Source organism: Apium graveolens, chromosome 10 (genome assembly GCF_009905375.1).
Source record: "Apium graveolens cultivar Ventura chromosome 10, ASM990537v1, whole genome shotgun sequence".
Taxonomy (NCBI): domain Eukaryota; kingdom Viridiplantae; phylum Streptophyta; class Magnoliopsida; order Apiales; family Apiaceae; genus Apium; species Apium graveolens.
In genome coordinates, this window is record NC_133656.1 from 105,955,966 (window position 1) to 105,969,910 (window position 13,945).

Below are 13,945 nucleotides of genomic sequence, written 5' to 3' on the forward strand. Positions count from 1 at the left end.
TGGCCGTGCAATGAATGAGGTTTCAAAAGACTTGTGCAATAATACTCATGTAGCGAGCGTTAGGTTAGCGGATCCCAGACTATAAAAGCCTTAGGTCACTAGGCACAAATTCCCCTAGAACTTAATAACTCGAGTATTAAAGAGCTCACTCTTGATCAATTATGCATAAACACATACTTTTTATCTTTCTTTTTATTTCTTTTCTTTCTTTTTTTTTTCTTTTCTTTTTTTTTCAATTATTTCTAACTGAGTGCGTTTTGCTCCATCTCATTTAACCCTAGACTACTCATAAAATATGAGCCGGCTACTAGCCATATAAAAAAAAATCAGTGTTTTTACATCATTACGAGAATATCACAAATTCTAAATATAACCAATTGATTAAATCTCAACTACAAACAAGTATGATCATGATCTAGATCAAAAGCAACCCTATAAGACTTTGTGAAAATATTTGTTTCTGGCATGCAAATCAATTCATTAAGACTTAAACATCCCTCTATTCGTCATCACCACACTGAAATCAACATCAACTTATCAAATATCATAAATCATCTTAAGGGATCATGCTAAATATGCATGCAAATGCAACCATATGAAATCACATAAAAATAAACAAATATGTCCTAAATGAACAATCATGCAAAAATATGAATGAACTACAACTAAACATGCAATATGAATCTATATGGACACACACTACTAATACTTACATTATCACCCCCAAATTTAAAATTTTCAATGTCCTCATAGATGGTAATAATAAGGATTTCAGGCATACCTAGTCGTCGGAAAGATCACCCTCTTCGGGTGGAGGATCAGGTGGCCAATCAACCTCACCACTAGTATCTCGGAAAATAGCACCGAAAGCGTGTGTCAAATCTTCAGCAAAATATTGGAGGATGACATGCATGGCCTCCATACGCCTAGTCAAGCTTCTATATTGTGCATCACCAATACCAGTCCTATCAACTACCTGTTGCACATGAGAAAAACCCTCTATAGGCACGACAGAAACCGGCCGGTCACCCTCTACATCGTCAAAAGTATATCCAAACCCCTTGTCAGGGGCTGCACCTAAAAATGAATAACTCAAGTGATCTGGCATTCGGTTGAGCTCAAGTCTGGGAGCTTCTTGAATAAATGGTTCAAAACGCTCCTCATAAAATTTTAACTTTATTAACCCCAGAGAATCGAATGGCCTATCTAACATTCTCTTCCACTGAGGTGCATTCAAAACCTACAATTGCTCTACTTTAAAGCACTCCTTTTTAGCTATGGGCTACTTTATTTCCTTGAACACATTAAAAGTGACCTTTTGATTGTAAACCTTCATCGAAAGCTCTCCTTTTTGCACATCGATCATAGTTCGGCCTGTAGCCAAGAATGGTCTTCCCAAGATGATGGGAATCTTCTTATCTTCCTCGAAATCAAGAATTACAAAGTCAACAGGGAAGAAGAGTTTATCCACCTTGACCAAGACATCCTCCACTGTACCTCGTGGATAAGCGATGGAACGGTCAGCTAGTTGCAATGACATGTATGTTGGTTTTGGATCAGGAAGACCAAGCTTCTTGAAGATAGATAAGGGCATCAGATTGATGCTAGCTCCTAAATCACATAAACACTTGTCGAACGACAAGTTTCTGATGGTGCAAAGAATAGTGAAGCTTCCTGGATCTATAAGCTTCGGAGGCAACTTTTGTTGCAGCAGAGCACTGCATTCCTCCGTTAGAGCAACGGTCTCTAAGTCATCGAGCTTCACTTTCCGAGAGAGAATACCTTTCATAAACCTCGCATAGCTAGGCATCTGTTCAAGAGCTTCAGCGAAAGGTATGTTGATATGAAGTTTCTTGAACACCTCCAAAAACTTCTCAAACTGCTTATCCGGCTGTTTCTTCTGCAGCCTCTTAGGAAAAGGAGCTGGAGGATAGATCTGTTTCTCCCCTGTAATACCCTCAGGAGGAGTGTGTTCCACAGTAGTCTTCCTTGGTTCCAACTCTACTTCCTTCTGCACATCTTCTTCAGCCAAAACATCAGATTCTGGAACTTGAGACTTTTTAGGCTCTTTGTCTTGCTGAATTTAGGGGCTTGCAACCTTTCCAGACCTTAAGATGATGGTGTTCACCTGTTCTTCAACTTCCCTCTTGCTTGGATTGGCTTCTGTATCACTAGGAAGCACTCCTGGTGGCCGATTCAATAAGGCATTAGCAATTTGCCCTATTTGGTTCTCTAGAGTCTTGATAGAAATAGCCTGGCTTTGGCATAAAAGAGCTTGGTTTTTGCACATAAGCCGCAACTCCTCCAATTCAGATTTTTTATTCGAAGATAGACCTGCCTCATGATTTTGTTGTTGAATTTGGAGTTGTTGTTTTGGTGCAATTTGTTGCTGAAAACCAGGAGGGTTGAATAGCTTATTTCCAAACTGCTGGAACGGCTGTTGCATCGCATTCTGATTGTTGCTCCAGCTGAAGTTAGGATGATTCCAGTTGTCAGGATGATAAGTGTCTGGAATTGGTTGCTGCGATCTCTGAAAGTTGCTCACAAACTGAGCTGATTCACTAGATATAGCGCATTGCTTTGTCACATGCGGACATGCACACAACTCACAAACACTAATTATCTGCTTAACACCATAGTTAGCCAGAGAATCGATCTTCATAGACAACGCCTTTAGTTGAGCAGTGATAGCCGTAGCTGTATCCACCTCAAGAACTCCTGCTACCTTGCTCTGTGGCAATCTCTGGGCTGGATACTGATATTCATTAGCAGCCATCAGTTCAATTAGATCATAAGCTTCCTCATAGCTCTTTACCCATAATACTCCACCTGCTGCTGCATCGAGCATGGGTCTGGACTGTGCTCCCAACCCATTGTAAAAATAATTGATGCTCATCCAATCAGGCATTCCATGATGAGGACACTTCCTAAGCATCTCCTTGTAGCGCTCCCAAGCTTCATATAAAGATTCTCCTGATTGCTGCGCAAATTGAGTAAGAGTATTCATGATTGCAGCTGTCTTCGCTATAGGGAAGAATTTAGTAAGACACTTCTGAGCAAGCTCTTCCCAAGTAGTAATTGAAGCAGCTGGTAGAGAGTCTAACCAGCTCTTAGCCTTGTCCCTCAGAGAGAATGGGAACAGTCTCAGCTTAACAACATCTTCAGAAACACCATTGAACCTGAAGGTGTCGCAGATCTCTATGAAATCCCTAATGTGTGTATTGGGATCTTCCGTTGGAGAACCCCCAAACTGGACTGAAGTGTACCCATTGAATTATGCCAGGCTTGATCTCAAAGGTATTAGCTGTGATAGCTGGCCGGATAATGCTAGATTGAATGTCATTCATCTTGGGTTGAGAAAAATCCATCAAGGCTTTCGTTTGTGCTGCTGGATCTCCCATTGTAATGAGTACCTGAAACACAAATAAATAAACCATGAAAGTAAAAGAATCCGATTCAGTGAACTTTAACGACCACTGATGACAAGCACATAAATTAAAAATTAACACCGAGTCCCCGTCAGCGGCGCTAAAAACTTTTTAGGGCGAAAACACGCGCTAATATTCACGCAAGTATACGCGTTCGCAAGTAGTATAAGATATAAATCAGATTCATTCCCACAGAGACTGGTTTTGGTTAAGTTCAATTTATGCACCTATGCAACAATGTATGGTTATCGCTCAATGCTAAGACAAGTAACAAATTGGGTTTTTATTAAACTAAGAGATTAGACTGACAATTATAACTAAGAGAACCAGAATGGTTGAAATAATATATATGACAAACATGGGATTCTAACTTCATTAAATACTTCATTCAATAGCCTTATTGTTCTTAACCTTAGCATGTGATGGTGATGACACTAATCAGATAACACGAAACTGATAAACGCCAACTTTTGTTGCACGAGTACCATTCTACCAGACATCCAAAAAAGAGATAGAAGCTGAATAGGCACCAATTATATTGAGACCCTATATGTCTATAGAATTTGACAACATAACGATTTAAGCACAAGTTATCTATCTTGATTACATAAGGCAAGTAAAACGGTTAGAGTTACCCACTAATCATGCATACACATACATGAACCTATGCTAGCATGGCAAGTTCTAAACCTTTATATTCATTGTCGCTTCAATAGAGATTAACACGCTATCTTATATGTTAGCTACACACATAAGACGAATAAGCACAACCAATACTAGGATATCAATCAATCACCACACACCAAGATATTAAAACAAATTAATTATTGAAATCCATAAGTAAATCCCCCAGAACCCGATGACAACGATTAGCCCATAATCGAACTCATCGTCACCATGGGTTCCAATGAAAGCATGGTACAAAACAAGGTCTTAATAAACTGAATAATAATTAAAGTACGAATAAACGAGATCTAGGTTCAACAAGAACGAAAATGAGCATCCAAAGTTACAACTAATTCAAAGAATCACAAGTTGAAAACAAGATCTTCTTTTTTGAAGTTGTTCTGTACTTCTAGGTCTTCTCCTTGGTATCCCAATCTTCCCGGATCATGAAAACCCTTTTTTTAAGTATATATACGCCCCTAGTGGACCTGGATCCTTAAAATCGTCAAATTCCACTCAAAAAAGGTCTTTTCAGCGAAATCAGCGAGCAGCCGCGCCTCGGGCGGCCACTCAGCTCTCCGGGCGGGCGCCTCAGCTCCTGGGCGGCCGCTCAGCTCTCCGGGCGGGCGCCTAGAGCCTGTCTGGAAAAATTTCTGATGAATCTTGTTTTGGCCATAACTTGAGTTCTACTCGTCAGAATTAGGCGATTCAACTGCCCACACGAAGCTATTGAGATTCTCTACAACTTGAAAATGGCCTTGGCTTCCAATTCTGATAACTTTTTATCATATTTCCTTTAAAAGCTCTGTTCTTCATATAACTGATACCTGAAATGCAATAATATAAAAACATATCAAAATACCAACAACTTGAGTCCAAAATACCAATTTAAGCTTGTAATAAAGCGTTCCAAGTGGATATAAAATCCACTTATCAAAAGTTGTGTGTCCATCATGGAAGGATTGGTCTTTGAAGTTTGATGAAGTTGTTTGGGCGTATCGAACAGCATACAAGACTCTGATTGGCATATCTCCGTTTCAGTTGGTTTATAGTAAGGGATGTCATTTGCCTGTGGAGCTCGAGCATAAAGCGTATTGGGCTTTGAAAAAGTTGAACCTTTATTTGGATACAGCTGGTAAGAAAAGAATGCTTTAATTAAATAAACTCGATGAGTTCCGACTTCAAGCGTATGAGAATAACAAAATATATAAGGAGAAAGTCAAAAGGTGGCATAATAGGGGTTTAGTGCTCAAATCATTTATGCCAGGGCAACAAGTTTTGTTATTCAACTCTCGTCTCCATCTTTTTCCTGGAAAGTTGAAGTCGAGGTGGTCAGGGCCGTTTATTATCAAAACTGTGTTTCCACATGAAGCGGTGGAGATTTTTGAGAATGATCCAAGCCAAGCATTCAAGGTAAATGGACAGAGGTTGAATCATTACCATGGGGATACGGAAAACCGTGAGGTGGTTAGTGTCATTTTATTATCTACTTGATCTCGAGTTTCTATGTCAAGCTAACGATATAAAGCAAGCGCTTCTTGGGAGGCAACCCAAGTTTGTTGTACAATAGTAAATAGAGGAAGTAGAAAATAAGGAGAAAAACACAAAAAAATCAGAAAAAGAAAAAAATGGAGTTCAACTATAGAAGCACGGCGCGCCCGCGCTGAAGAGCGGGACGGCCGCGCTGAAAAGTCAGTAACTACGCGCGCCCGCGTTAGCATGCGGGGCGGCCGCACTAGAATTTAAGAAGCACAGTGCGCCGGCGCTGCCCTTCGGGGCGGCCGTGCTGAGTCCCTGTAATCGAAAAAAAAGTCCACAAATTAAACAGAAAATCAGGGACTTCATTATAATATCAATTCAAACCCGAATTTTACTCTACCACATCCCATATTTTCCTTTCCAAATCAATTTTCATCACCCCATTATTTCTATTATTCCCATAATCAATTCCCACTTCTTTTCCATAACTAATTCTCTCCAAATTCCTATATATACATACACTTATACACAAACTTCTCCATCACTTCTAAAATTCTCAAACACAAATATCTCTTATACACACATCTCTTATTCTCTCTTATTCAATCTCAATGGCAACCAAAAGACAACGAACCCAAGTTAGCAGCAGCACCACTGATTCTTCGAGTGTGGGTGGTGTGAGGCCCAGATTTTCAACTCCGGAGGCTGAGGCGGAGTATACGAGGCTGCTTTCGAAGCCTATAGCCAAGGAGCATGGTTTTCTGCCATCGGGAAGGGATGGTAAGTTGTTGGAGATGATTGTGGAGATGGGGTGGATAGCTTTTTGTGAGGCACTCGCTGCGGTACCTATGAGTGTGGTTCACGAGTTTTACGCGAATGCAATGGCGGAGAAGAACGGTTTCACTGTGGTAAGGGGAATGACGGTGGACTATAGTGTTGAGGCCATTCGGAGGGTGATTGAGCAGCCCGAGAGATAGCCGGAATAGGAGAATTTGAATGAGAAGACAGGGGATAACTTTAACTTGGATTTGATAGTTGCTACCCTATTTGTGCCTGAGACTCACTGGAAGTTCATGAAGGAAATGAACGAGTATGCCACTTTCCCTTCCTCGTACATGAACAAGTTTGCATGTGCCTGGAATTCTTTTATTTGTGCCAACATCATGCCATCTTCTCACGTGCATGATGTTACTGTGGAGCGTGCACGGTTGTTGTGGGGGATTCTTCAGGGAGATTATGTGGATCTTGGGATGGTGATTCATCAGGGCATATTGAGGTTTCTGCGAGGGAATACTACGGTAACTATACCCTATGTGTCCATTATGACGAAGCTGTGTGTGGCGGTTGACATTAATTGGCCCGCACACGAGCAACTACAGCTCCCTCGTGTCCCGATCGATAGTTCGACGCTGTTGAGTATGCAGGAGTGGTATGGTGGGAAGCTCGATCCAAAGGGGATTGGTTATTCTTATGATCATTTGTCGGGTCGTCGATCAGCTGATCAGACATATGCTGGTGGTTCTTCGCAGGCCCGTAGAGCAGCTTAGAGAGCTCAGTTAGGTGAGGAGGCTGGTCCATTACAGCAGCAGCAACAGCAGGAGGAAGAACATGACAGTGTTGGTATGAGTTCAGCACAGTATAGGCGCTTGATGAGGAGGATGGATGCGATGCACAACATCCATAGTCGGTTTGCACAGGACCTTACCCAGGTGTTGGGGACTGCATTCAGAGCCATGGGAGTTGACATTCAGTGGCCAGTATTCGGTGAGGACTCTGTGTATCCGCCTTCAGACACTCCTAACACTCCACCCATTGAGGGTGATGACCTTGATTCTGAGTAGGTATGCCTAATTCCTTACTATTACCTTCACTAAGGACAATGAATATTTTAAGTTTGGGGATAGTAGTTAAGGATTATATGTTATGTGTGAGTCGCATATAGTTTGCATATTTATGCTAGTTTAGTTCATATAGTTGCATATTTGCCATGTAGTAGTTTTTTTTTAATTTTATGATAGTTGTTCATATAATTCATGCATTTGCATTATAACATGATCCCTTAAGTTTGCTTTTCTGATTGATTTTTGATATTGATGCTAGTGTAGTGATGTTGTGTTTAGTGATGTTAAGTCCTATCGAGTTGATTTGCATGCTAGAAATAATTTTAATTTCACTAACTCTTATAGGTTTCTTGAGGGCTAGATCATGCTCATGGTTTGTTGGTTTGTCGAGGTGTAATCACATTTTTATGTTTACAATTTAAGATATTCTCTTAATGGTAAAATAACATGGATATTTAAAAATTATAGTAAAAATTGTGGATTTCATTGCTAGTTGTTATGGCTAGGTGTCAAATGGCTAGTAGCCGACTCATTTTTTATGAGTAGTATAGGGTTGAACGAGATGAAGCAAAACGCACTCATTCAAAAATCATGTGAAAAAAAAAAGAAAATAAAAAAAAGGAAAAAAAATATGTGTTATGCATAATTGGTCACGAGTGGGCTCTTTAGTACTCGAGTTATTAAGTTCTTAGGGGACTTTGTGCTTAGTGACCTAAGGCTTTTATAGTATAGGATCCACTAACCTAATGCTCGCTACATGGGTATTATTGTATAAGTCTTTTGTGGACCTCACTCATTGCACGGTCAAATAAGCATATTTGTGTTATTTATGTGTTATGAATAAAAGCATGAATCCATGTAGAACTCCAATATAAGAATAGTAGTGTTGTAAGTCATTTTGAGTTTAGCTTTTTATTCTATTTATAACCTGGTGATTTACTTGATGAGTAGTGAGTCATGATTATTGATCTAGTTACGATAGTATATCTGTAAGTATTTGCACACACATACGTTTCTGGCTTGTAAATTGATTTATGGGATTTGATTGAGCTTTGTGCGAATAACTACATTTGTTGAGATGTTGCTTGTTGGTTCGTTTAAGTTAATCTGAGGGGATCGTTGCATTCATATTAGTTGCATTCATGCATTTTTATTTCTTGTTCTTTGAGCCTGTTATGCTTGAGGACAAACATCGGTTCAAGTTTGGAGGTGTGTTAAGTGACATTTATGTCCACTTAGAATGCTCTATAAATGCTTGAATTGGTGTTTTGCACTAGAGTTATTTGTGTATTTGATATGTTTTTGTAGTATTTTTGCATTTTAGACATAAATAAAGGAATCAGGAGATTTAGCATTATTTTTGTGCTAAATTGGTGTTAGGAAGATGTCTCAGGAGTTTCCTCGTAGATCGCCAGCTCAAACCATGCAAGAAAATAAAAATCAGTATTTCTTCCAGAAGTTCAGCGCGCCCACGCTGTAGTCGCGCGCGCCCGCGCCAAGATGCAGAATTGCAGCGCGCCCGCACTGGTGAAGCGCGCGGCCGCGCCAGGTCGAGTTTCAAGAATCCTGATTCTACTACAATTTTGATTTGCTAGACTTATAATCTGCGTGGGCTGCTATATATAGATAACTTATGATCGTTTTTTATAACAAGACGTACCCGATGTAATATTCGGGATATATCTTGTAATTATTTTTGCTATTAAATAATTATTATATATGTTCAGTATCTATTCTGTGAATTAATTGTTAAGTGTTTTCTGTGTTTGGATATTTAAAAATAATATTAATTGAGTATTTTAATTTTTATATATCCAAAATTAAATATAGATAATTGTCATATCTTCCTAATTATTTTTATGTTGATTTATGAATTTATAGGAATCATATGGATTTTATAAAATCTTTTTCCGGGTATTTAAAATCTATTTTATAAAAACGGGAACCAACCGACGTCATCCGTTTTTACGTTTTTAGAACCCGAAACTCTTCCGAGAACTCCTTCCTAACCTAATTGCAATATTCCGAGCATTTTCCATGTTTCGACTTTTTCGATCCAGCGTACGGTTAGTCCTGCGCGGGTCCCGGCGCCACATTTTCGATACGTTATTTGTTTCATTAAATCAATAAAACTCGTATTTTCGATAAACGGGAGCTTTTTATTAAACTATCACAATTATCACCTCGGTATACGTGTAACCAGGCGCTGAGACCAAAACCGCAGTACAAATTGTACTGATTTGGATAATTATCCCGAAAACCGATACCGTTTGGATCAATTTTTATAAATAAACGTACCGTTTTATATTCGGAATGAACCAAAGGAATACTAATTTTTCGTAAATATAAATAGCCTTTTACCGTATTTTAATTCCAAAAATTATTTTTAATTCAAAAATAAATCTGAATTAATTAGTTAATTAATTTCAGTTAATTTTTAATTGATTAATTGGTCAATTAATTTCAAAATTAATTGATTAATTGATTTAATTAATTATTAATTGATTTTAATTAATTATTTAATTAGATTTAATTATTTAAAAATGATTTAAAAATTCCGAAAAATAGTTTCGAGCTTTAAAATATTATTTTAAATTATTTTCAAGGCTCGATAATTATTATAAAATTATTTTGAAGCCAGAATTGGCTAGCCGAACCTTGTTTATTATTCCGAAATTGATCCAACGACCCGTTTTAATTCCGTAAAATGTTTTAAAAATCATTTTAAATACCCGAAAGCTTGTTTGTGACCCGAAACCTCTTTGTAAATGATATATCATTGATTATATGACGTGTTATGTATTATATGTGACTTGTTGGTTAACCGTCGGTCTATATATTCGATGTTTACTTGTTTATTGCGTAACTTTCAATCAGTTAATCGGATTTGGGTGGAGCGAGGGGTAGATAGAAGTATGTTTCGAATAGAATCGTATGAGTTGAATATTGATAGATGCTTATAATATGTGAGCAGAAGAGGCAAGGCGTAGAAAAGAAAAACAGGTAGTCGAGGAGTAAGACAGTGGTGATTGAAAGCGAGTGCAGTATAGTAAGCTAGTACCAGGCAAGTGTTCTGAACTTTCTCGAGATATTGTAGTGATTGATAGTCCTGTTTTATATTGCAAGTGCTTTGAAGCACTGAACCCTAAACCCTGATTCCAGTTATTGATCTTGAGCCGTAAACCTGATTCTTTCTAGACCATTGATTGTTGCATACCCAAATACGACCTCAAATATACGATACTACTCCATAAATACATACAAACTAAATATCAAACACTGAACCAGATTGCTTACACATTCCAGCCATTGTATCTTATGCTTTGAAAGGCCAAATCCTTGAAACCCTGAAACATTGATTCCTTTGTTATCCAATTCTTTTACTTCCTACCATCCAAGCTTTGAAAATGCCATATTAACCCTTATGCAGATTGAAACCATTTCATTATTGAACGTCCAATGTTGTTAATGATTCTGTTTATTGTTTATTACAGCTTATTCTGTTATTATGTTAAAATTGGTTTGTTTTTATAAAATTATGGACCAGATTCGTGGTCAGACCATATAATGGTCAAGTTAGGCCAATGTGTGCCTTGGATCCAGTAGTTAGAGCAGTGTTGTGTGCTTTGCTCGGGGTTAGTGCGTGATTGATCAGCAGCCTAACCTTGGTTTTTAAAATGAAAATATAATATCCAATTCTAAATCATAATCTATTGTTCACTTGATACCATAACCATTTTCACCTGATGATCATTATTCTCAGTTTTGTCATTGTGACTTGCTGAGCTAGTTAGCTCATATATGCGATGTTGTTTATGTTCTTCTCCAGTTAAAAAGGAACCGGTTGGTAGCGAGGATCCCCAGTCCAGCGCGAGAGCTAGGGGTTCAGGTTGATCAAGTTGAGCTAGTAGGCTTCTTTTGGGATAATATAAGTTTGTAAAAGTTTGTAATAATGTTTATTACTCAGTTCTGAGTTTGAATAATTGAGATTTGAACATTTGTAATATAAGTAAGTGTGGTTGGTTTGTGTGCATACTTTAACCTGTTGCGGTCCGTGGTAGTTGGTAAGTAGGGTCTGCATATTATTATTATCTTTATTATTGTTATAAGCAGGTTATTAATAACGTGTGTGTGTGGACCTCAAACTTCTGAACCGGGTTTGGAGGGCGCCACAGGTTTGGTATCAGAGCTACAGGTTATAAGTCACTGACACAAGCCAAGGTTAACGGGAATGGGTAAAGTGTTAGGATTAGAAGTAAGGAATAGAAAGATAGAACGTCGAGAGGTTGAGTGCTATGGTATAACAGGTATTAGTGTAATTCGCGTCATGGTTTGAGATTCTTATATTATGATATGATTTCAGATAGCAGCGATGACCGACTCTTTCATCCCAGTATCAGTTGATCACTCAGAGCCTTCAGTTGGAGTACCATCTTCAGATCCACGTCCTGTTGTTCCACCAGTGTTGGCTATTTTACCTCCACCTGTGTTGCAGCCTGTACCACTGCAGGCTATTCCACCTCCAGGCATGAGGCCACCTATCAGAGGACCTCCACCAGCTGATTCAGATTCCACTGGGCATTCAGTTGCGAGTGCCCCATTCCAGTCTACATTGCCCCCGGTTTCTTACTACCGATATGAGGCTCTTCTACTGGAGTGTGATTCCTTGTTGGCCAGATCCGAGAGCTACAGCATATCATTAGGACTACAGATGTTGATCGTGGTGTAAGGGAGCTTCGAGAGAAGATTCATGTGACACGAAGGGTTCTTGAGGCTAGGCTACATGGAGCTACATTACCTGGCAGAGGCCCTGATGCGCTGATGGGCTGGGCTACTGAGGTGATGGAGGACTTTGAGAGGCTGGCAGGACCAGAGTTTCCTTGGAGTTGAGTCAGAGATCCAGAGATGGAAATGTTGAGCAGTGTTGTTATGTTTGTGTAGTATGTACAGTAGTGTGTAGTATGTATCATTAGACTTTTGAGTTGTATTTATAGGCTAGCTATGCTGACTAATGAGTAGGTTATTGTACCCTTTTACTTTTACTTTCGAAGCATCTTTACGCTTGTACTACCCAAAACTTTTGATCTATATATACCAGTACCTTTTCTTTTTCAGCATTGTCATTTATTTTACTGCACCTATTTTACTTTACCTTATTTATTGCACCAGTTATACCCCTGTGATACCATGTACCCTGTTTCCCATAACTGTTTATATTCTGTAAAGAAGCATGCAATTTACTTAGTTACAACTGTTTTCAAAAAGAGATATTTCTGTTTTACAAAAATTTTCTTTTATGCAAAGGATTTGATTTAAAATCTAAATAAGTTATTTGATTCTTTACAGAAAAATGCCTCCCAGAAGAAATACCCGCACCAACACCCAAAATGAAGAAACCAACAACAACAACAATAACAACCAAGATGATACAAACCAGAATGTGAACCCAGGACCCATAGACCCAGTGATAGCCCAGATTCTCCAAATCTTGGCCCAACAAACAGTTCACTTGGCACAACAACAACAAAGACATACCAATCCCCAGGTAACTTCCAAAACTTTTCAGGCAGTAAACCCACCAGAATTTAAGGGTTCCTTAGAGCCGATTGAAGCAAATGTTTGGTTAAAAGAGATAGAGAAGGCATTTGCCTTAGTAAAAGTAAAGGAAGAACAGAAGGTTGAGTTTGCTAGTTACTATTTGAAGAATGAGGCCACCTATTGGTGGGAAATGGTGAAGACATTGGAAGGTACGGATGTTATTACTTGGGAAAGGTTTAAGGAGTTGTTTTTAGAAAAGTATTTTCCTCAGTTTGTCCAGGATCAGATGGAGTTGAAGTTTTTAGAATTAAAGCAAGGAAAATATATCGGTGGCAGATTATGAGAGTAAGTTTGAGGAATTGTCAAGGTATGTGCCGTCGTATGTGGATACTGACAGGAAGAAGGCTAAAAGATTCCAGCAAGGTATGAAGCCATGGATCAGAGGGAAGGTAGCCATTTTTGAATTGGATACATATGCAGGAGTTGTACAGAAGGCTATGATTGCAGAGACAGAGAGTGAGATGTCACAGAAGGAGAAAGAAAGCAAGAAAAGGAAATTTGAAGGGAATGAAGGTCAGTCACAACCAGGAAAGTTTCCAAATTTTAAGAAGGGCAAGTTTCAGCCAGGGAGAAATTTTAATTTCAAGAGACAAAATGCAGGCAACGGAGGCCAGGGCAACCGTCCAGTTAATGCGAATCAACCAAATCAGTTGAGGTTAACTTTTCCAGATTGTTAGGTATGTGGGAAGAAGCATGGATGAGTTTGTAACAAGTTGAATGTGGTGTGCTTCAAGTGCAACTAGAAAGGGCCCTATTCAAGGGAGTGCCGAAATCAGCCAGCAAAAGAACCAGCAAATAAGGATCAGCCTATCCGGAATCCAGCAGTAAAGGTTCCAACCATTGGATTTACGTGCTTTAAATATGGAAAGCTAGGACATATGGCCAGGGATTGCAAGATACCAGCCCCAGTCAGTAATGCATTGATCATTATGG

The 13,945-nt window shown here is 38.9% G+C and overlaps 1 non-coding gene across 1 annotated transcript; it reads left to right on the top strand.

Moving 5' to 3' along the window:
• The first annotated feature begins 2,906 nt into the window (after positions 1 to 2,906).
• On the top strand, positions 2,907 to 3,013 carry LOC141694656 (small nucleolar RNA R71). Its single transcript, XR_012563944.1, has one exon. It is a non-coding gene; the product is annotated as a small nucleolar RNA R71 (small nucleolar RNA).
• Positions 3,014 to 13,945: the final 10,932 nt, after the last annotated feature.